Below are 23,408 nucleotides of genomic sequence, written 5' to 3'. Positions count from 1 at the left end.
AGGATGTCAGTGTATGAATTATGGAGAAACACAGATATGTGGTACAGAACATCATATTTCTAGTTCTTTAAATTTCATTTCCAAGAAGCAAACTCATGAAAATGACAATTGACATTTCAGACATGACATTTACCAGTGACTTCACCTAGTTCTACTCTAGCCTGCTTGACCGAAATGTATATAAGATCTATCAAAATGAACATTCTTAAACTCAAGGCACAGTTTCACAAGTATGTTGCAGTTTCAAGTGCATGGCCAGATATAACTGTCAATTCTTGTTTGAGAATTGCTTGGTTTAAAGCGGTTGTTTCAGTGTATCAACATCAGTCATCCTTAATCCTTCAAAGATAACATTCAGAAGGAATTAAAATAGAAGCTTTAATCCCTCCTTCTTTCATATCACTCTTTCTGTGAATAGGGAGATCAGCTCCGATAGAGGATTAGTGAAGGCCACATGTTCTCACTGAAATATCACAGATTGGATTTAGCACAAAAATATATTTCTCTGATGTGTAAACAGTACCAGATGAATCCATATTTCTCATAAATGCCCTGCCATAATCTGCATGCTTTCTTCATCATGCAGCCAGCTTATTATAATTCCTTCTAGCACGGCTTCCAAGAATCTGCATCTGTCACTTGGAGCTGAGCACTGTGAAGCTTCACCAGCCTTCTCGGAAACTAGAACTTAGCGATAGCACTGAATTTCCTGACTTAGATGCCAATAAAATGTGTTTAAGTGGCCATAAGCTAGTTGGATTCTAATATCACCTAGTTTTAAGGTCATAACTTAAGCCTTAAGTTGGCAGCTTTGAGCACATGTGCTTGAAGGAGGCAATGATGTTGCTTTTTAGTGTCAGATTTTGACAACATGCCATCATTATGGGAAGATAGATGTAAGCAAAATTACATTAAGATTATGCATTTTCTCAATTTCATAGAATTGTTGGGGACCCAAGGAAAAAGTGCCTCTAAAATTCTAATTTTATTTATGTCTAAAGAAGAAAATGCTATTTGGTTTCATAATTTCAATGTAATCATGGCAATTCAAATTCATATTTGGATGCCTAGGCAGATATCTTGTAGACAGAAGAATTCTACTATCCCTATGGAGTTTAGTAAAAATGAATAAGTATACAACATCTTTACACATCTATTTCCTTATTAACTTGAAAAGTAAAGCATATTAAGAAAAGGTGAGCCAATAATGAAATTCCAATTATTTGCAATCGCCCAGAACTATAAGCAAACATGGAAGATTTAATATTTTAGGGGACAGCCAGACACTGAGCTAATTTTATGTGGTCAAGGGAGAATCAAACATTTTGTCTGTTTTCCAAAACACTTACAGTAGCACAGAAGGCAGGTCTATAAATAATAGGAATAGGATAACGCTGACAGCAGAAATATAGACAAGAAACCATTGATATCTGCAAGAAGTACTTCTACCTTGATGGACTAGGAATATTCTTAGGGGAGATGATATAAGTTCAAGCACTCACTTAGTTAGAAATGTGTTAGAAATGACATCCAGTTTCTCATATGGCTGTCTCTGAATGATGAGACTTAATTCTCTCATCAAAGCAAAAGAGGACATTCATTATCTGTAACTTTTCGGGCAATAGCCCATTTAACACCTTAACTGATTAAGTGCTTCTCCCTTCAAGTTAAATTATGATTTATTCTTAATGGTTGGTCTCATAGCTTGGAAAGAAAATGAGAGAAATTCCTGAAGATAAGACTTACATGTCCTTACAGGGGACAGATTTATTTTGTCTTACAAGCAGAGTGTCTGCTAGCTTCTAAGGAGAAGAGTCGGCTACATTTGCATGAAGGAATAGTCTAGGCAAATCTATGAATCCAAGATTCCAACTCAGATGTCTCCATCACATGATGAAATCATTTTATTTTTCAGTTGGAGTCTTGATTTTATTTAGAACTGTCTTGGCTCACTGTTAAAAGTTGAAGCTCTAGTACTTTAATGGTGAAGTCAGTTGAACTGCTTTCTGGCTATAATTAGAACATGCTGTGCCACCAAGAAAGTCCTTTCACATTCACATTTAATTTCCAATTACTATTTAATCACTCCTACCCTTTGATTATCTTCCTCAAAGCATCAATTACACTTAGCAACAGTCAGTTACTTTGTTGTTCTCTATGCTATTTGTTACCCCAAAGACTTGCTAGGTAGTACATGCAAAATCTAGGTTTCCAGCATTAAATGTTTTAGCAATATTTGTGCATGTGTGTGTAAGAGTGTGGTCCTAGAGACAAAACCTAGAATATTCACACTGAGCTATATTCCAGCCCTTTTTAAAAAAATCTTGAGATGGGGTCTCAGTAAGTCAGTGTTGCTTAGACCCAGGCTGAACCTGCAATCCTCCTGACTTTGCCTCTCAGCATATGAGGGTTAAAGACATGTGTTGCTACAGTTGGCCTTGTATTGTTTTCTTGTGTTAGAACCATTTAAATCCACTGATAGGATTCCAATTGTTAAAAGCAGGTGGATAAATCCCTGAGTTCTCTCTCTTCTTTCTCTCACAAATCACGATAACAACTATTGCAGATAGTGTTTCCTGAGAAACAGAATCTGAGATGTTCACAGTAATTTTAACATAGGGCTTGACACCTATAAAATGGAATGGAATAGTGCAGCATTGGATGAACAAGAAATTGAACTGTGATACAGCATAAATAGACATACACAAAAAAGCTGAAGCACTCAGTGTGTTTCGGCCCTGGCTTCCCTGTGGTGAAGGAGTGGAATGTCATACTCCTGCATCTGCAGTGGGTGATCAAAACATACACTTAATGTTTCCATTTTTAAAATGGTACAGTGAAAGATGCATTACCATTAATCTCCCACAAAATGTTCGCATTGCTTCCAGCATGCTTATCCCATCCTCTTGTCACTTTCTGAAGTGGTTCTGTAAGTCCTCTTTCATGAGTGTCTACTCAAGTTACAACGTTAATTATAGAGAATGCTGCTGTCCAGTGCCATCCAAGAGAAAAGAACGCTTGCAGAATACTACAGGGTTTCTCATCTACCTTATTCATCAGATCTGGCACTGTGCAAAAATAGCCATTAAGGTTTTTTAAAAGTTTGAAACAATAAAGACATTGAGGGAGCCACTGCAGTGCAATTAAAGACACTCATGGGAAAGAATTTCCAAAACTGCTTCATACAGTGGTAAAAACCATGGCAGGTGTGTCTGGAGTCAGGGGGAGTATGCTGAGGCAGTTTAATGGCCTTTAATTTTTAAAATTTAATATTCCACATATTTTTTGATCACACTTCATAAACTAACTAAATGCAAGTTTTCACTGGGAAGGCGAGGTCACCTGGGACAAAATAAATGTCCCCAGCAAAAAGCAGTTTCTACCAAGAACTGTCATCTCAGAGCAGTTATCCAATGACTTTTGGAAAAACTAAAGGATTATTACATCTTTTGACTCTCAAAGGAATCTAGGGGACACAAAGTAAAACCCATCCCGGAGATTCAAGAAGCAATTACTAGCCTCTGGTGTTAATCGCATCTTTTAAGGAGATGAAGAATAATGACATGCTAGAAGCTATGACAGGTGGACAGACTGGACTCCAGCTATTCTCCAAACTTTGAATTACTTAAGTACTCTGGATAGGGGCCACAGGCATTCCACAGGATGGTGGGTTCATTAGTGGCTGAGATCATTACTGAGATCTGCTGAGTATTTAGCAGCATGAGAAATATCAGTGTGATGCCTTATGATGCTGATCACTTATAGTTGGGCCAAATTTGACACATTAAGAGCAGTTTTACACAATATTACCCTTAGTTTACATGTCAGATACAAGGTAAATGTTCCTAGAGCCACCTTGATCTATTACCAACTAGCCAATCCCATGGGTCTCATGATGACTAAAGTTTGACAGTTCATTAGAGTGAGTCATACAACTTAGAAAAGTGATATATTTTTTATTCTAGCTTCATTGTGATGACAGAGAGGATGCAAATCAGAGTTATTCAAAGAAAAGATATACACAGGGCTGAGACAGTCTGAGAGTTTAGACTTCCAGTGTCCTCTTTCTGGAGGAATCAAAAAGAGTTGCCCTCTTGGCTTAATAATGAGCAATGCCTACAGAGTATCACCAATCAAGGAAGTCCTTCCAAGGGAGATGTCCAGAATTTTCAACTGAGATTTTATCATTATGTTAGCACGATTTAGTCATTAGTCAGACGACTGAAATCAACCTTTAGCCCTTGCACACTGCTCTTCAGAATATTTGCAAAAAAGAAAGCGAATAGCTTTTTGCTATGTTCTGTTTGTAATACTTGGATTTGTTCCAAGGAACTCTATTTAATGTATACAAATGGTCTTTACCCTCTAAGCTAAAGGCTCAGCTGTATGAACATAGCTACCAAAAATGTGATCATCATATATATCTAAATTCTGCCAGTTAATTTTTTTTAAAAAATAGGAATCCTTTCAATGGAAAAAAAAAGAACCTATACTCAATAAGAGTCCAATAACAACATTTCATTGGTGCTGATTGTATAAATTAATGACACAGATTCCAGGCACAGTCTGTTGATCTTGAGTTCATATTGAGCTCATATAGACTAAAATATATGGTCTAGATATTATATATAGGTAGATACAGATATATAATTAAAGACTAATAGAGACAAAAAGATATGACTATCAAAAATTATCTGTGAAATACTGAGTCTAGCATGCCTGTACTTAGGGAAAAAAAGTGACGATGTGTGAACTAAGTTAAGCTAAGTAAAACATTAGGAGAAATAAAGGAGAAAAAGGTTTAAACTCTGTATCAACACTACATATACTACAAAAACCACATTGTCCTTCCCCTACTTAACAAAAACCAGTTGATGAGTCAAAGTGGAGTGTATTAACTTTAATGAAGAATTGAAGTCAATTTTACAAACTTCTAAGTTTCAGAAGGGAAAGGAAAGACAGCAGCAATTACAGATTTGTTGCCTCTTGTGTTCAAGCAGTTTAACATGAACTTTTTAAGGCAAGAAATGTGGTTGGGACCCATTGTCAGAGTTCATATAATGAAGGTAACAAGGCAGAGTCTTGAAGCCAGCCTCAAGGCACTGGATGTTGTCTTGGTAATGAGGCTCTTTGTTCAGGTAAACAGGAAGTGATACTGACTGGATCAGTATTTACCCAAATGAGAAAATTGCAAGGAGACTGCAAAAATTTCCTGAAGCAATTTTTTCTAGTTAGCATTTCAAAGCCAACAGTTAAGCTTGGTAATTTACATCTACTTTTCATCATTTTCTGTATGATACACCAGTGCAACCACTTGTGGTCATTCTGTAAATTAACAATGGGAACTCATCAAAAATTTTGATTCAATAGTGAAATGGTTCGTACCACATAGACTCACACATCAAGAAAATATAATTTTTATTGGTTGTCCTGAGTTCTATTGGGAGAGCAGAGAAGTACTAATGACTCAAAAGAGTAAAAAGAGGGGACTAGCTCATAATCTTTATTTTCATTAAAAAGCATGACTTTGATGAGTTTCTTGCACATAGTCAGGGCCATGCATGGTTTCAATATCCCGTGGATTCCAAAAGAGTCAGAATTCAGAATTTCTTAACTCATGCAATGTACAGCAAAAAGGCAAGAAGGACTGAAATTAAAAGATTACAGAAGTGAATTAACCAAAGAGGAATAGTCTACTTATTACATTGTGATCTGTTTTCAGCCATAAACATGACTATTGGGTAGTAGAGTAGCTTTGCAATGTTTGGACACCAATTTCCAAAAATACCCAATTCTGATAGACAAGTTATATGATACTAAAGTCAATACATAGCTCTAAAATAAAAAAAAAAGTTTGAGAACAAACATAAGTGTAAAATTCTCTTGTAAGATCTTTAAAAGTTAGTCAACTATCAAATACAGGGGGAGTACATTGTAGGGGTAGGAATCTGATAAAGTTGATCTATGTGTAATTAGACAGGAATAAAAAGTTCCAGTAGGCTATCATACAGTAGATTGACTAGGGAAGATGATGTATATGTTGAAAAGCTCGATTTTCTGTTTTCACCTTACAGAAATACTGAATGAGAAGAAAGATATGTTTAACTTGACTTAAACTGTACAAACTATATGTACAATTAATATGTACATTTTTTCTGTTTTTAGAGATCAGTTATATTAATCAAAAAAGGCAAAAAATAGGTCATCACTTACTTAGTACTTTGTTAAGCTCCAGTTTTGAAAAACTGAATTAAAATGGTAGCAAACAGAAATGGCTCATATGAGTTGCTCCATTGAAGAAAGGAAACTACCACTCTAGCTGTATGACAACAGATTTCAAACTTCTGTCACTCATCAATTTTGTGTGCTTGCTATCTAAAAAGTCATTCATAATGCCATAATTCATTACAAGAACTGGTACCAAAGAAAAGTGAGTGGCATTAACATTTATCCTTCACTCAACTCATGACCAAAATTTGTCAAACTGTTTGGTTCATTCAAAGAATGACTGAGGATAGAAAAAACATTACCAGAAATATGAATCATATCATTATGAGGTTATGTATCTGATAAAAAGCATGAACACAAAAATAGGAAAAAAAGAAAAAGCGGAAATACACAGAAAGATTAAAGCACAATTACCTGTGGATCTGTTTTTCTTCTTCTTGTAAGATATACAGAAATTATCAACTCGGAGATGTCACCTTAATGATCTGACAGTATTACAGAGAAGCCATCCTTTTCCTGCAGTCATAAGGTTCTAGAAGATTCCTCCTACATCCTCAGTTGGAGGACTCTGGTTGTGACAGTCTCAGTAATAAGAAGATGGCTTATATCTACTCAATTGACAGATATACACCCAAGACCAATGTCCTCTGGTCTGTTCAAGGCTCTGGGGTGGACTTTTGTAAAAAAGTCATTTCCAGGCTGTAAATTGTGAAGACACACTTTCAAAGAATATTCACAAAAAACAATTACTTTTAGCAATATGTCAGCATAGTTCTTAGCAATGTGTCAGGGTCTTTCCCATTAAAGCCTTTAAATATGTCACTCTATGAGACTACAATAAAGCAGCCTCTGGGAGCAAAGATGATACTCAGAGTTTAAGAGCACTTCAAAATGTGCTCAAGTTTCAGAGTTTCAAATTTCCTTTCTAAACTTCTCTGAAGATTTAATGATGACATTAGCCTTGGAGGTTTTGAGCTAAACATAATGACTTACAAAGTTCCTTATTAATAGTTGTGATTAAGTGAAGGCTCATCTGCCTAAAAAGGACTATTATATAACCAAGTAGAAAATAAAAAGTCAAACAAAAATTTTTGTTCCTTTATATATATATATATATATATATATATTAATACTTCTTGCTGGAATAACTAAGAATTGATGTGGAAGTGCTTTGTAAGACTGGTGTCGCGAAGGAGACTCCAAGGGCCTTGCTCTCATGTAAGAACAAAGGGGTTTTTATTATTCCGTGTACACGGGGTCCTCCAAACAGGTGGAAACGGAGAACCCTGAGTTGGGGCAAGGCTGGTGTTTTTAAGGGGGAAAAACTGCAATGTAAGCATTTATTACAGAAGCCAATCATTACAGTTAGTGCAGAGTGGTGGGCATCTTATCTATCTGCTATTGGTCAGTTCATAAGGGGTGACCAGCAGGTCAGAGTTAATTAACTGTCTTTGTTCTGCACAACTTGTCTTTAAGACACCTGGTTTCTGTAGACTTGAGTCTGACATATTTTACAACCCTGATTAGCATAATGGCAGGATCTATCTCTGAGTTCCCTGGCACAGCACAGCCCGAGCATATCACAGCCACAGAGGTTGTTTTTATTTCTGCAGGGCTGAGTTAGGACTGAGTCATGAGGCCCAGTGCTGTTTCTAGCTGAGAAACAGCATCTTGTTTTTAACCTTTAAATTTCTGGTTCTTCATTCCCCCCCTCTTCTCCATAATACCTCTAATCTTAGAGGTCAATTATAGCTAAGGGAGTATATTGTTGTCTAAGGACCATTATTTTTATCTGAGAGACTTGGGAGTTAATAAATTGAGTTATGTGATTTATAAAGAAACCTGTAGAGCCATCAAACTTGTTGACCCGAGTCTGGAAACTGTATTGCTGCTTGCTTAGCTCTGACAATCTCGGGAGTTTCTGGTGTTTTTTTTTTTTTAATTACTCCCATCCTGCAGACTGACATTATCTCAGAGTGGCAGGTGTGCAGCAATATTTGGAGAAGAAAGTGGAGAGTTAATTATCTCAGGACAGCTTGTCTTCGCTAGTGAGTGCGAAGGGGTCAAGAGTTACAAGAAGCTGAAACTTAAGTTTTACAAAGATCTGATATCTAACTCATTTGATACATACAGAACAAAAGGAAAGCACCGATTGGGGTTTGGGCCATAGTATTTCCAGGTAATTTCTTTGAAGCTAAACAGTTCTTAAACTTTGGGAGGCTTATTTTATGACAGATCATCACCGGGTTGGGGAGAGGTCACCAGAAACCCAAATTCTTTATGGCCTAGATAGATAGGTGAGGGGAGAGGGAGGCAATAAGGCACCATACAGAACAGAAAATGGCGGTTATGTGTCAAGGTCAGGGTAAAAGGTCAAACTCACACGCAAATCTCTCTGCACACAAGCAGGTTACCCCAAACAAATGTAAATTAATTGCCCTTCTAGTTTTTTTTTGTTTGTTTTGTTTTTTTTTGTTTTTTTTTTTGTTTTTTTAACTCTTTAACTGAGAATAGAGGCACCTAGCAGTGATTAACAACCCTTGTTAGCTTGTTTTAGCACAGCTTCTGTAGTTTGTAGAGGGCAAAAATGGTTAACATATCAATTAGGTGAGATTCTTGCAATTCTTTACAGAGTCGAGTGTTGTTCAACATATCAATTAGGTCACTTAACATATCAGTTAGGGAAAAAGGGTAAAACAAAACATTTAGTAAGTCACTTTACAGGTTTGCTATAATACACATAAAACGAAGCTATTTTTTTTAAAGTACAACATTCCCCATTGATTGACTCATTAGCATCTGTTTATAACCTTGCATGTGTCTTTAAAATCATAAGCTTTTAAGAACTTTGACATAGTTTGTCTACTTATTTACAACACAAGGCCCAGTAGGACGATTGACAAAGGTCTTGCAGCTGTCATTAAAGCTGTTAACCAAAAGGAGAAAGATAACCAACATTTAAATTTACTCTGTTTTATCATACAAGTAACAATTTTTAAGCCAGACAGAGGCCTCCTTGGGGTCTCTACAAAGGAGGAGTACACAAAATTATCAGTTATATTAGACAATCTTAAGCTTTAAAGTGTCCTTGGAAGAAATGACAGTTCACTTATCCGCAGGCTGATAGTCTTTTGAAGCTGGGACCTGTCTGCAGTGGGAATGTTGAATCCAGGCAGGCATTCAGCTACTTGGACAGTCCATTGCGTCTTAAGAGATTCAGGGTGAGGTTGCTCTCAAGAGATTTATGGTGAGGTTGCTTGTCCTGGTGCTTAGGCTCTTTAGCTCGCAGTGGGCAGCAGTGAAGTAACCAGTGGATGGAAGTCACAGCTAGCTGAAAAGTCTGGGGGAGACTTAATAAGATCATGATTAGTTAAATCAGCTAATTTCTAGAAACCTTCTCACATAAAACCTCAAAAGAGGAAATATCTGCAACATAGGGGTTGCATCACACACGCAAAAGGGGCAGAAGGAAAAGAGACTCACCCAGTTTTCGCCAGTTTTTAAGGCCATTAGTAATTATGGTCTTTAAAATCTGACTTAACTTTTTACCTCTCCTGAACTCTGAGGCTGGTAAGCCCAATCGAGTTTTTTAATTGATCTGCAAAGCTTAGGTTAATTTGAGTTACTAGGCTATAAAAGCCAGGCCATTGTCGGACCCCGCGGATAAAAAGGGAGACCAAATCAGGGAAACTGTTATCAGAGCTGACTCAGACTAAGTAGAAAATGCTTTTACTCATCTAGTGAAAGTATCAACCATTATAACATTTATATCCTTGAAGTTTAGGCTTTTTATTTTTGTAAAATCTATTTTCCAGTGTTTTTAGGCATGGTACCATGATAACTAGTGGTTTCTATTTGTTGCAGTACTTTTAGATTTACCAATTGGCACTGAGGGCATCTGAAGCTCACAGACTGGGCTAGCTTGATATTAGCCCCCGGGGATCTCTCGGAAGTTGAGCTACCAGATGCTAGTCTTTTTAAGTGCAAATGGGCTCTGACAAAGAAAATAGGTGGGATCAGCAGTAATGTCAAGCTTATCTCAATCCCCACTGATTTTGGGGCTTTCTGGCTGTCTTTTGGAAGGTGGCATTTGCCAAATTATTTTCTCCTATAACAAGATCATCTTCTGCCCAATGGCTTATACAGCAGATAGTAGCCACTCTCCTTGGCATCTAGATGGCAGCCAACAAGTCCAAATTTGGGGAGCAATTTTAATCTTTTGATTCCAGAAGACGATAAACACCATTTTTGATAAAGACAACTTGAGGCCTCAGTGTGGGCAACGAGTTTAGCCCACTATGTTGATGTCTCTGGCTCTAAGATTTGTTCCCATAGAACCTAAGATTTTGTGTAATGGCAGCTCCCACGACCCGCTTACCTTGATAGACGTAGCTGCTTCCATCAGAGAAGTAGGATGGAACTCTAGACAGTAGCTTATCCACTAGATAAGGTCGACGTTCCGTGAGGCAACGAGGGGTCATCCTCAGGCAGCAAAGTAGCCGAGTTTAAAGCTGCTGTTTCCAGAAATAGTGCCTGATAATGTATGGCTCAGGAATTAGACATCCATCAGTCTGGTGGGGCCTTGATGAGAGAGTCTCCAGCGAATAGGAGGAAACAATTAAGAATTTGTGTCCAAAAGTCAATTTTTAAGCCTCCTTTATGAGGGGGCCACTGAGGAAATCACTGCAGACAGGTTGGCCATCTGGCTGCCACAGAACCAAGTCTCTTGGAAAGGTAGGCAACAGGCCTCTGCCAGGGTCCCAAACTCTGGATCAGTCCTGTGGCTCCTAGAAATTTTGCACTTGTCTTTTAGTCACAGGGACTGGAATCTGTTAGATGGCTCACAACAACCAGTGCAGTCTTTCTTTGTGTAGACTTGTTCTGACAAGGTCGGGGGGGACTCTTTCTCGGCTGGCCTCTCTGATGTGATTGCTACTCTTTGAGCAGCCTGATCTGCCAAATTGTTTTCTCAGGTGAATAGCAGCAATCTGCTGACAGCCAGACTGCTGCCAGCAAATCTAGGATCTGTGGAGCCCTCTTTTTTTTTTTAAATCTTAGCTCTGGCCGAGGTTAAGAGACCTCACTCTTAATAGATGGCTCTATATATATGTATAGTAGCAAAAGCATATCTACTATCAGTATAGATGTTTACCCTCTTTCCCGTGGCTAGTTTTAGTACCTCAGTCAAAGCAATAAGCTCTGCCTTTTAGGCAGAGATGCCAGGCTCTAACCGTTTAACCCAGAGTACCTCCTTTTTGGTGGTCACTGCTGCCCTGGCCACTCATCTGCCTCTGCCTTCTGGATGAAGCTGCTTTCATCTGTGAAATTTCTCAGGTCGTTGTCAGGCATAAGGGTGGCCGGGTTTAAAGCTGAAGAAGTCTTGAAAACTACCAATTCTGGGTCTAGGAGCAGGGCCTAATAGTGTGAGATTTTAGCATTCACATTTTTGGGACGGGTTTTGATAAGAGTCTCTAAACTGTGGGAGGTCACTACAGAAATCTTCTGTCCAAAAGTGAGTTTCTTAGCCTCTTTTAAGTAGCATTGCCACAGTGGCCAGAATTTTTAGGCATGGAGGCCACCCTCTTGTTACTGGATTGAGCCTTTTGGAAAGATAGGCTATAGGCCTCTTTCAAGGGCCAATGTCCTGGGTTAGGACTCCTTTGGCAATGCCCCTGAGTTTATCTATGAACAAAATGAATGGCTTGGTAACATCAGGGAGTCCCAGGGCTGGGGCCTCTGTCAAGGCCCAATGAGCTGCTGCAAGATCCATTCACATTTATAAGTCCAGTTTAGTGAGTTTTTCCCTTAAGGGAGCCATATAGGGGGTGAGCTGTTTCAGTAAAATTTAGAATCCATAGCCTGGAGTATCCGACAGCTTCCAGAAATTAGTGCACCTGTTTCTTAGTTTCTGGGAATGGGATCTGCAATATAGCCTGGGCTCCTTTTTAGACAAAGTCCTCCTTTTTTTTTTTTTTTTTCCTTGCAATTTGTAGCCCAGATAAGTCACAGCCTGACAGCACGATCGGGCCTTTTTAGCTGAGACTTTATAGCCTAATTGCCCCAAAGTCCTTAACAGTTTCTCAGTTGCCTCTCGATAAGCTTACAAGCTTCTGGGTGGGGGGGGGTCGAGGCTATTAACAAGTCATTCATGAACTGGAGGAGCACTATCTCAGGGTGTTTTTTTTTTTTTCTAAATTTTAAAAGATCTCTTGTGTTATCTCTATCAATTGGCTGAGGGGCATTTTCTCAAAAACTCTCAAACCTTTGTAATCTTTTTTCTAACATATGGGGCCGACTGAATTGCAAAGAGAACAACTGGTGATGCTGGGGAAACCCCCTTACCTCTGGATGTCCAATCGGGGTGGGACAAAGGGAAAACATGGTTTTGGCATTCCGGACCAGAGAGCAGGCTTTTTCTGGATGGCACACCACCCTTTGTCCCAGAGTGCCACGTGGCAGGCCATCATTTTACTGAAAGTACATACTTAACAAAAAGAAGCTTTTTCATAGGTAACAAAATTGTGCCATATAATCTCCCAGATGTCCACAGCACATGTGAGAACTTATATCTTAACTCTATTATCATCTATAATCTCATATTAATGAAAACACCTTGCAGCAAAGGTTTAGAATCTTATAAATAAATCTACCAAAACTGATCTAATACTGTCAAATTTTGAACACATTTACTTCTTGTCAAACCTGCTGTTTTCAGTACTATAACCAAGACAAATAAAATTTACATCATCTCGAGCTTTCTATAAGTTACAATATACCTCCAAGTTTTATCTTCTTTCATATTCTGGCACAGCCAGACATTTTACTTGAAGACAAACCACTTTCTTTGTCCCTCCTTTTTACTATCACCAGTCAATTACCTTTTCTCTCACTTCTCAGACAACATTAAAACTCACAACAAAACCCTTGAAGTCACCTTCTAGTAGTCTAAATCATATTTAATTATTTTATGTCTCTTTACCACATTAAAATGCTGTTTTTTTTAAACTATAACCTTTTAACTGGCTCAATTACAGTGTGACCTGGTTTTCACTTGGTAAAGTTGATATGATTCTTAAAAACCATAAATATACACATATATGTGCACATATGTTTACATTTTAACCAGAAAGAAAAATACTCCTTTTAAAAGGCATGCCAAGGTTGCAAGCAATCAGTTGAAGACTTACATATTAAACAAGGTGCCACAACATTAAAGACACAAACAAACAAAGGTTGTTTCTTGCACAGTTTGGTGAGCTAAAGGAAATAATTTTTCTTATTATGAACCTTGGATCTAATAAGCCATATGGATCCTGCAACAGAAATGAGCAACAAGCCCCTAAGTTAGTAACAAGTTTAAACAGGCAATCAAGGAGGAGAATGGCCAATACTGTAGGGAGGGCATTTTTCCCTCAGCTGTACCATCATTAATCATGTCCTTTTTAACCTGGAGAGAAAGATTGTGAGCTCGCTTTCAAACCTCGGGCCAATGGTCCAAGGTAAGGGAGAGAGGAGATGAAGTTGTCTGTCCCATCTTATCCTGGAGAAAAAGAGAATAATAACAATGAACAGGGAAGACACAGACAAACACAAAAAGTTTACATTTCAGAACACAACTCACAAGCCGGCATCATGCACACACATACCAAAACCACCAGGTGGAAACGAACCGGCAGAGTATCCCACCGCGAACGTAGCCATGTAATGGCTACAACTAACGGCAAGAGCGACCTGCCCGACTCAGCAGGAGCAACCTGCCTACGTGAACCGGTGAGCCACCGACGAACGTTCCTCAGGGGAACCTTGGGGCGTCCCCCAAGAGAAACAAACTGCCTTTGAAATCAGAACCAAAGAAAACGAACGGTTCAGGGCAGTAAAAGAAAGGGGAGAAAATAAGCGATCGATCAAAATGAAAGTAAACAAAAACCGGCCGTACTACTTACCCCAGAGAGGTGCCATTGGGGTCTCCCTCTGCGAGGAGGTCTGATCTCAGTTTGATCTCGCTGGAGCCTCCAAAATGTAAGACCGGTGTCGTGAAGGAGAATCCAAGGGCCTTGCTCTCATGTAAGAGCAAAGGGATTTTTATTATTCCGTGTACACAGGGTCCTCCAAACAGGTGGAAACGGAGAACCCTGAGTTGGGGCAAGGCTGGTGTTTTTAAGGGGGAAAAACTGCAATGTAAGTGTTTATTACAGAAGCCAATCATTACAGTTAGTGCAGAGCGGTGGGCATCTTATCTATCTGCTATTGGTCAGTTCATAAGGGGTGACCAGCAGGTCAGAGTTAATTAACTGTCTTTGTTCTGCACAACTTGTCTTTAAGACACCTGGTTTCTGTAGACTTGAGTCTGACATATTTTACAACCCTGATTAGCATAATGGCAGGATCTATCTCTGAGTTCCCTGGCACAGCACAGCCCGAGCATATCACAGCCACAGAGGTTGTTTTTATTTCTGCAGGGCTGAGTTAGGACTGAGTCATGAGGCCCAGTGCTATTTCTAGCTGAGAAACAGCATCTTGTTTTTAACCTTTAAATTTCTGGTTCTTCAGCTTGAGGTAGCATCAGGCCCTTGTTTTAGTTCCTCTCACACATGTGAAGTTTTCCTATGATAATACTACCAGCAGGCAGTTCATGAACTACAAAGCCATTCTTGATCTCTCCAGGAACATTGTTTTAAAGTAACAGAAAGCTTATCCCTGGCATGGCCATGATACTGATACTAAATTTAGTATGTTATCAAGCATTATAAAAATAGAAAAGAGAGCAGAATCTTTTAAGGAAACATAAAATTAATTCCTGAAGAAATATTCAATGATTTCTTGATAATAACATTGAAAGGTCAAGAACAATGGCAAATCCCCAGATTTATAACTAATGTGTAAGGTCAGTTACACTGAGTAATAAAATCATTAACATATGGAAGAATTAGCTCATGTATGGTTGTGTGGGTGTATGTGTAAGTGTGTGTATTTTGGGGGGATGGATGATGCATGTGTAAGGGAGTTTTTTGTCCAGAAGATCACATATTTTCATTAGTGTCTGTTCACCATTTATAAAGATGACTGTTACCATGGAGGAGTTTACACTTGCACACAACACTTTGTAATTCTTTTTCATTCCCTTTATATCCTCTCCTTCCTCCTTATTCACCATTGTATTCCTCTTCCCATTTGCAAAAGTTCCATTTCCATTTTCAGCCTTCTTTTCTTTGCTGCCTCCCTCCATCTCTCATTCCTCTTTCCATTTGAAAAAGCTCTCCCTACTTATTATCTATCTCATATTTTGCACTTTACTTATATTTAGAAAGTCTCCTAGCCGGTTGAAGATCTGTGCCAGTAGGCTGGGGGTTCTGCACTGGAGCCAGGAAGCTCGTTCAAAGTAGAAAACAGAACTCCCCTAATGAGGTCCTGAGCTCCTCTGATGATGGTAACAGCCAAGTTCATACGAGGAAGCCAGCATCACAAGCTTCTCCTAGAGACTGGGCAGCACACTGTCTTTCCCTCCAGATCCAGAAAGCAATTGCTCAGCATAAGGACCAACACTCCTTCAAAGTGAACCACAGCCACTCTCAGCAACAACAAGTTTCTGCGCTCTTCTGACAGTGAGAACAGCCAAGTTCAAATCAGGCAAGAGGTTCAGCAATATCCTCCAGCAGAACCCACAGCAAAAAAAAAAAAAAAAAAAAAAAAAAGAACCAACACCACCAATCAACTTTTCCTCTCCAGGTCTCCTCTCCTTTTGTGCTGGTAACAATCCTCAGGTGGGCCATCTACACTCAGCACCTCACTGACGCAGTTCAGCTGGTGTTTAAATTGACCACCAGTTTTCAATCCCACACAATCTACCCCTGTTCAACTTGATAACCATACATTGAAAACCACATTTCCCTAAACCACAGTCTCTAGTGGCAGATTGGTGATGAAGTTAACACTTTTTGATCTATTCAGATTTACATTGATATAACAATTCCATATACACAATTCTTACTGTGCATATTCTCACACTGAAAGCAAAGTATTCAAAGGGTGGCCAAAATTCAAGGCTAAGCCACATTACTTTGACTAACCTAATTACAAACATATATCTAAACAGTGACATTAAAATCATTAAAAGATTTATTACAATCACAGTCCTTACTTCCCATTACCTTTTAGCATGACGTGGCAAGACTAAAAAACAAGGATCTCCTGTAGTTTAAATGCACTCTTCCCTTCAGGTGAAAGCCTTCAATTTATTTTTCCATTTTCCTGTCTTCCCAACAACCACTTTCTCCCGTTTCACCCTTGAAACCCATAATTCCATTGGAGCCTTTCATCTGGTTAAATGCTTCAAATCATTCTACTGGATCCTATGGCAATACCCTCTGTGAATTCAGCTGAAGACTTACAGCCCATGACAGTGCCTCCCACGAGTGAAACCAGAGGCCTAGAGCCCATGACAATGACACATGCAAGTCCGTTTCACGGATCTTCACTGTGAAGGCCCCAACATCAGTGGTCGAACTTATATTAATCTCATAATGTCTCAGTGAATTTAGTATTAAAATATTCATACACACGTTTCTTATCCAGAATTGCACATATATTATATATATATATATATATATATATATATATATATACTTTCATTTTTCAAGTGCCATATTGCCATAATTCACATAGCCTTCTATAACTTTATTCTGTATACTGAGTGGCTTATAAACCATGCAGAATATTAGTTTTTCTGATTCAGAAATGCAATTTGGAAAATATTTCCCTATATAAATACATATACTTGGAAGTTTTTATATATATATATATATATAAAACAATATTCTTCTTTAGGATATCAGTTTTCTACATTAAGACATTCAACCAATTGAATAAGGTCTATCTATTATATGGAATCTGATCTATTTTAGTTGAAATCAACTGACTGTAAATATTAATGCCATCTACAAATGCCTTAACAGCAACATGTAGACTACTGCTGACCTACAAATGGGTAATGTATCCTAGATAAAATGGTGCATAAAAATGCCTCTCACATTATCCAAACTAGTCATGTTAATAACCCACTGCCAAGAAAGGAGGGTGAAATTCTCTATTTGGCAAATGTGAGCTGTGCATATTAACTGACCTTCAAAGAAGGAAGTACGGAAAGCAGGCTGAGGGAGTAACTACACAGAGGAGCAACCTGACAACCGCCACCTCATCTGGGTCATCAAGGGAGCATCAACAGCAGGAAATCACACTGAGGAAATGGCATATTAACTCTGTTTTCCCACCAAAGACCTATAAATCCAATTGCATTGTGGGAATGAATGCCAGGCAAATCCTAAAACTGAGCCATCCTACAAAAAAAAATTAGTATTTCACAATCTGTCAAAGTCATCAAAACAGTGAAAATCTGTGAAACTGTCACAGCCAAGGGGAGTATAATGAGAGCTAATAACTTAGTGCAGTGGGGATCTCAGATGAGACTCTGAAGCAGAAAGAGCACTAAGAACTAAAAGAATATGAATAAATTATGGGCTCAGTAAGTAATAAGAAATCAAAATTGGTTCATTGATGTGAAGCTACCCCACACGATACAAACTGACAGTAAGTATTTGCAAACATTTTGTCATCATCTCATTTCTCTTCTGTACATTTGAAATTGTTTTAAAATATAGTCTATCAAAACTTAATTAGACAGTAATACTTCATTGTGTAACAATTTGGTCATTTTAAGTGTGTGCTTTAGTCTATACTGTACCATATGCTGAAGTGCACTGGTAAAATATTCTTGCCTTTGGTTACTGTAGATAGAATACTTTAAGACTAAATAGAATGTTTTTTGTACCAGGGATCAAACTCATGACTTTGTGCTTGCCAGGCAGACACTTATGCCACTGAGCTAAAGCCTCGGCCCTAGAATTGTCTTAAAAGATCATATATACACAAAGATAACAAGATACATTATGGTAGCCACTTTGGATTTACTATAATCTTGTTTTAAAGTCATTTATTGCATTGTTTTGTTTTTATTGGTTCTGTTCTGTTTTATTTGACTTCTACTATGTCTGAAGTTATGGGCAACTATTTTGAAGACAAGAAGAAGCATTATGGTAATCACTGTTGATTTCCTATTATCCTGTTTTGAAATGCTGTATCACTCACACTGTTTTGTTTTGATTGGCTTCATTCTGCTTTATTTTGCTTGGCTTTATTCTCTTTAAAATAAAAACTACCAAAAAAAGATCATATATACTTTGCAATAAAAGATCTATGTTAGTCAGCTTTCCATTGTCCATTCTGAATGAAAAATACTTGAAGCTACTATTTTCAAGGCAATAATAATTTGGAAGCTAAAGTCCAAGACTGGGCAGCTCCATTGGTTTGGCCTCTAGTGAGGGCCCACATCTATGCAGAGCATTGTGCCAGGATCACCCAGGAGAGATGCTAGCATTAAACAGAAGCCAGAAGTCTTTGCTTTTATCGCACTTCACTCCCCCAAACCAAACAGGGCTCTATAGGAGCTACCTTAATGCAGGCGAGGCAGGGCCTCTTATGCTTTCCCAGCAGACCCTGCTTCCTAAGCTGGCATGTCACCACCACTGCACTGTGGACTCAACCTCTTACAAATGAACCTTCAGGGAACAAAATTCATCCAATCTATAGCAGACACCTTGAAAAATAGATTGCTCCAACTTCAACAAGAATTTAGCATTCTTTTTGGAAGTGAAAATGCACTCAACTAAGTAAATAAACAAGGTGGGATGGGATTCCTCCAGGCATAGTAGAGCAGCTTGGCTCAAATCCATCCTCATACAGAAAGCAATTATACATTCTAGGGAAAATACGAAACACAAATATTTTATGCTAATGTAGCGTAGCCAAAAGCAAGTACAGGTTAGGAGTTCAACCTTGAAAGAATAGAACCTTACTAAAAATTAATGTTTGTATGGCTTTTTGCCTGAGGCCGTTTCACACATGAAGCAGAGCAGTTAGAGCTAAAGCAAAAATAATGGAGAATCAGAGTCCAGGATTTGAGGCTCCCAGAGCTCCTGACAGTCATAGAAAATGCAGAACGGAGGGTATGCCAAAAAATGTGATTCAAATTCAGGACTTACCTCTGCCAAATTTTGGCTGATCCCTGAAATATGCATGCTTAATAATATTTCAAATAGTTAAGAACCGTAATTGGAATCATAGAAGACCTGAAGATAATTTTTAGTTCCTGCTCAACTCAGAGGAAATACATTTTATAATATGCCCAAAGCTAAGTGAACTGCCTACAAAAACAAAAATACAAATCCTTTCGGTTTGGGTGAGTGTTCTCTGAGTGCATGTGATCAAGGCTTTTTCCAGAGGGTGGTGCTATGGAGAAGTGCAGTGAACCCCTAGAAGATGCCCTCAGAGGCCAGGGTGGAGCTGCAGACTGTCTCTTTCTCTTGGACTAGAACTATAGAACCATGAGCTAAATAAATGTTTCAATTTATAAATTACTTGTTTCGATTATTTTATTTAAGTAACATGGATTTCACAAAAACAAAACATGGTCTTTAGAAAAGGAAATCAGAATCTAGAATCTCTACTGTCACCCCAATGTATATAATTGGTGATATAAAATATAATATAAATGCATATAATACAAATTATTAAATGTGAGAAACAGCGAAATGTGACCTATAGTGGAGAAACTGTAGTTCATAGAAATCTATCTGGAAATGACCCACATGTTGCTTTTATTAGACATAAATATTATAAAAAGTTCCAATAATTAAGGGAAATCATTCTAATAGTAAAGGAAAATATGAGAAATCACAGCAGAATCAAATGAAAAGTATAGAATTTAAAATCAAAATATAAAAGTAATGAAATTTACTGCATTGCCTTAACAGGAATGGGAGATGACCAAACACATATTTGGACAAGTTGGGTATAGATATGTAGGCATTATCTGACCTGGTGTCATGGTTTATGCCTGTGTCCCCCAGGCCTCATGAGTTTCAATTGTGCATTTGTTATTCGTTCATTGTCTAGTGCTTGGATTGATGGTGTTATTGCTACACCCACTTAGGGGTGGAGCCAGGATGTGATGCAATGGCAGGAAGAAGCTGTGTCTTGTTCTTTGCTGGTTCGAGCTTGCTGTTTGCAGCTGTGATGAAAGGCAGCCCAGCCATGCCCGCCTGCCTGGGAGCCAAGTGAATGTGGACTGAAACCTCCAAAAACTGTAAGAAATAAACCTTTCCTTTCCCAACTTGGGCATCAGGTATTTTGTCTTAGCAATGAACATAAAGTAACTAAGACACCTGGAAAGCAAGGAGAAAAGATTTTTTTAAAAAGGAAATTGGGTAAAACATAAAAAAAAAAAAAATATCTCATGACCTAACTAATGCATGGATTTTCAGGACAAAAGCCTGATGGGAATGTAGAAGCAAAAAATATATAAGGAATCCTTAAACATTTTCTAAATATGGTAAATTAAAAAGCTAAATGAACCTTTATTTGCAATAAGTACAAATACAACACAGACGAGCACCTTTATAAACTGATCAAAACTATAAACAGAAGGAAAAATCTTAACTATAGCCTAAGAAAAATGACACTTTACTTACTAGGGAACAAGAAAATGAATAATGCTGACTTCTCACCATAGATATTCTAGTTAAGAGGACAATAGTAAAGTTATGAAATACAAAAGAGGACTCCTAATAATGTATTTAGGAAAATGAGCCACAAAAACTAATGCTAAATAAATATATTTACAGAGAAGTAAAGGCAGTGAATCCTTTGCACTGCTGGTGAATAGGCATATGAGAAAGGAGAGTTTTTCACAGTGAAAAATCATGAAACTGGCGGAAATCTGAAAACTACCAAAACAAACAAAGATTATTCAAAACATTAAAGAAGTGTTTCACTTTTGTCTGATTCCCTTTAAAAGATCCATTTTCAAAACAACAAGCCATTATCTTTTCTGGATGTTGTAATGTAGCTGTACCATATATATACCGCAACTATAACTCAAAAGACAAGAAAAATTGAAGTATGATAGTCATTGTTTTGTTAAAAGACATGTTACTTCCTAGTTAACAGAGATACTTAAGGACATGAGTTTTAATTCCCATACTAACCACAAGAAATAATTGAAGGTGTAATGGTTTTGGTCTAAAATGTTTCCCAAAATTTTAATGTGTTCACAGGTTTCAAAATGTTCAGAAGTTGGATCACTGAAGCACTAACATTACCAACAGAACAAACCATTGATGTATTCATAGCTGATGCTGTGTCCACCAGTGGGTCCAGTAGAAGGAAGAAGATAACTGGGGGTAGAATTGTGTAGCGCATGCCCCATTCCCTTCCTCTGTCTCTTCCACTCCTCTCCTGTTCTCAGATGCATTGAGCTAAGCAGTTTCCTTTGCCACAATCTTCTACCACGACATTTGTGCTGGGAGCCAGCTGACAATGGGCTCAAACCTTTAAAGCTGTGAGGCAAAAATCAACCTTTCTAAAAACAGTTCAAAAGTTTCCTACCCTAACACTTATAAGTAATGTGATTTTTTTAAAGTAACTTTTCTTTGAGGAACAATTTGGTAAGGGGTAAAAGTTATGGTTGTTACTTAAGAGTACATAAGACAACATTAAAAAGAGCTGAAAAATAGTTTCTGCCATCCATAAATACATTATTGACATGTCCAAAGATCAGTTTCTTCTGTCCCACATATAATCATCATGTCACTTCCAAAAAAATACCCATAATATTCATCAATTTTCTGAATATGCTAGAAAACAATATTAGTAATGAAAGTAGATGAAATTATATGTAGATTGATGATTCATATAGAAATCAAAAGGACAAATAGGATTGAATGAAACTTTGATTTAAGCATGCTAAAAAAAACCCTGTAATGCTAATCCAAAAGAGTAAGAGGAAAGGATTTTCTTAAATGTCATGGACAGAAGGAATACTAAAAGAACGAGATGGGAAATGAGGAGATGTAGGAGCTGTTAGAAGCCTCAAATGACAAAATAACATCAGTATCGCCACTTTGAACCAGCTGAAAACTCTTTCATCTTTCAATCTTCTTAACAAATGACTAACGGGGAGAAGCATCAATGTGAAAAGTAAAATCTCAGGTTCAGTACCTAGTTACTCACTTTATTGAATACTAAATGCCACCTTACAGTGACCAACACGGATTACATGGATGCATAAAACTGAAGCTGGCTATTTTTATTGCAGTAAATTGCCATTTGTCTAAAAGTTTGTATTTAAAATTATGGATGAAGGAACAGCACTCAGATTTTTAAGCCCTAAAAGGAAGTACAAGCTTTTGAAAGAGAAGCTGTAGTGTATGTGAACCACTTATATAATGATAATTTTAATAGGTTTTGCTATGATTTTCTTTTATATATAGCTGTATATCAGTTTTGTAATCCGATAAGCCCAAAAAACTATGGAAAATGTTGATTTAATGTATTGCATAGGTTTAACTTGTGACATTTTCTTCATTACTTATAGTTTATTATAAGATTCCATAATTCAGAGACAAATGATGGCACTGTGCTCAAGTCAATGAATCAAACCTATTTCTGTACGCACAGGACATGCACTTTGAATCTTTACTGAGAGTGCTCATAAATTTCAAACACTCCCAAGCCCGGTTTCTAAGAACTGTAAATGTGATAACTCCGGTGTCGCTGCCTTGGAAGAGCTGCCTTCTCTGTGCTACTGTCCAAAATGCTGCACATCGCCTAGAAAATCATAGAATTTCAAAAGAGCTAAGTAACAAGGTTATAGAAATAAGAATGAAAAATAATGCCAGCCAAGACATAAAAGCAAGTAACAGAAGGGAAGGAAGAAGCAAGGATTAAAGAAGAGTGATACTCTGATTTCATTTTTAATGTTTGTCTCTCCATGCTCTTCTGCCCCACACCTGAGCAAATTAATAAGAAAGCCTAGGTGCTCTCACCTTGGCACCAGCTGGGGAAATGAACTGTCCACACCCCTTTCCATCCCGAGAAACACTCATCCCCACCCTGTCCCTATTCACCATAAAAATCCTGAGCGGGTTTTCCAGCTCCTGACGCTTATCGGAGGCCAGTTCTGTTCAGATTGAGAAGTGGATTCTATTCTCCAGATAAATCCTCTTTCTATGAGCAATAAGCATGTGAATATGTCTTTGGGTAACAGTAACAGTATCAGGGCCATTTGA

The 23,408-nt window shown here is 37.9% G+C and overlaps 1 long non-coding RNA gene across 1 annotated transcript; it reads right to left on the bottom strand.

Moving 5' to 3' along the window:
- Nucleotides 1–5,401: 5,401 nt before the first annotated feature.
- Nucleotides 5,402–14,786, bottom strand: LOC106026060 (uncharacterized). The gene is made up of 3 exons (XR_001199683.2): nucleotides 14,172–14,786; nucleotides 10,607–13,768; nucleotides 5,402–9,578 (listed from the first exon to the last, which is right to left on the bottom strand). It is a non-coding gene; the product is annotated as an uncharacterized LOC106026060 (long non-coding RNA).
- Between the last annotated feature and the right edge of the window lie 8,622 nt (nucleotides 14,787–23,408).

The sequence above is a fragment of the Cavia porcellus genome, unplaced genomic scaffold, assembly GCF_034190915.1.
Source record: "Cavia porcellus strain 051 isolate PalLab524CR breed Dunkin Hartley unplaced genomic scaffold, mCavPor4.1 scaffold_15, whole genome shotgun sequence".
In the NCBI taxonomy this organism is placed as follows: Eukaryota; Metazoa; Chordata; class Mammalia; order Rodentia; family Caviidae; genus Cavia; species Cavia porcellus.
The sequence above is the reverse complement of the archived record's forward strand: the minus strand, read 5'-3'. Positions and strand labels throughout refer to the sequence as shown.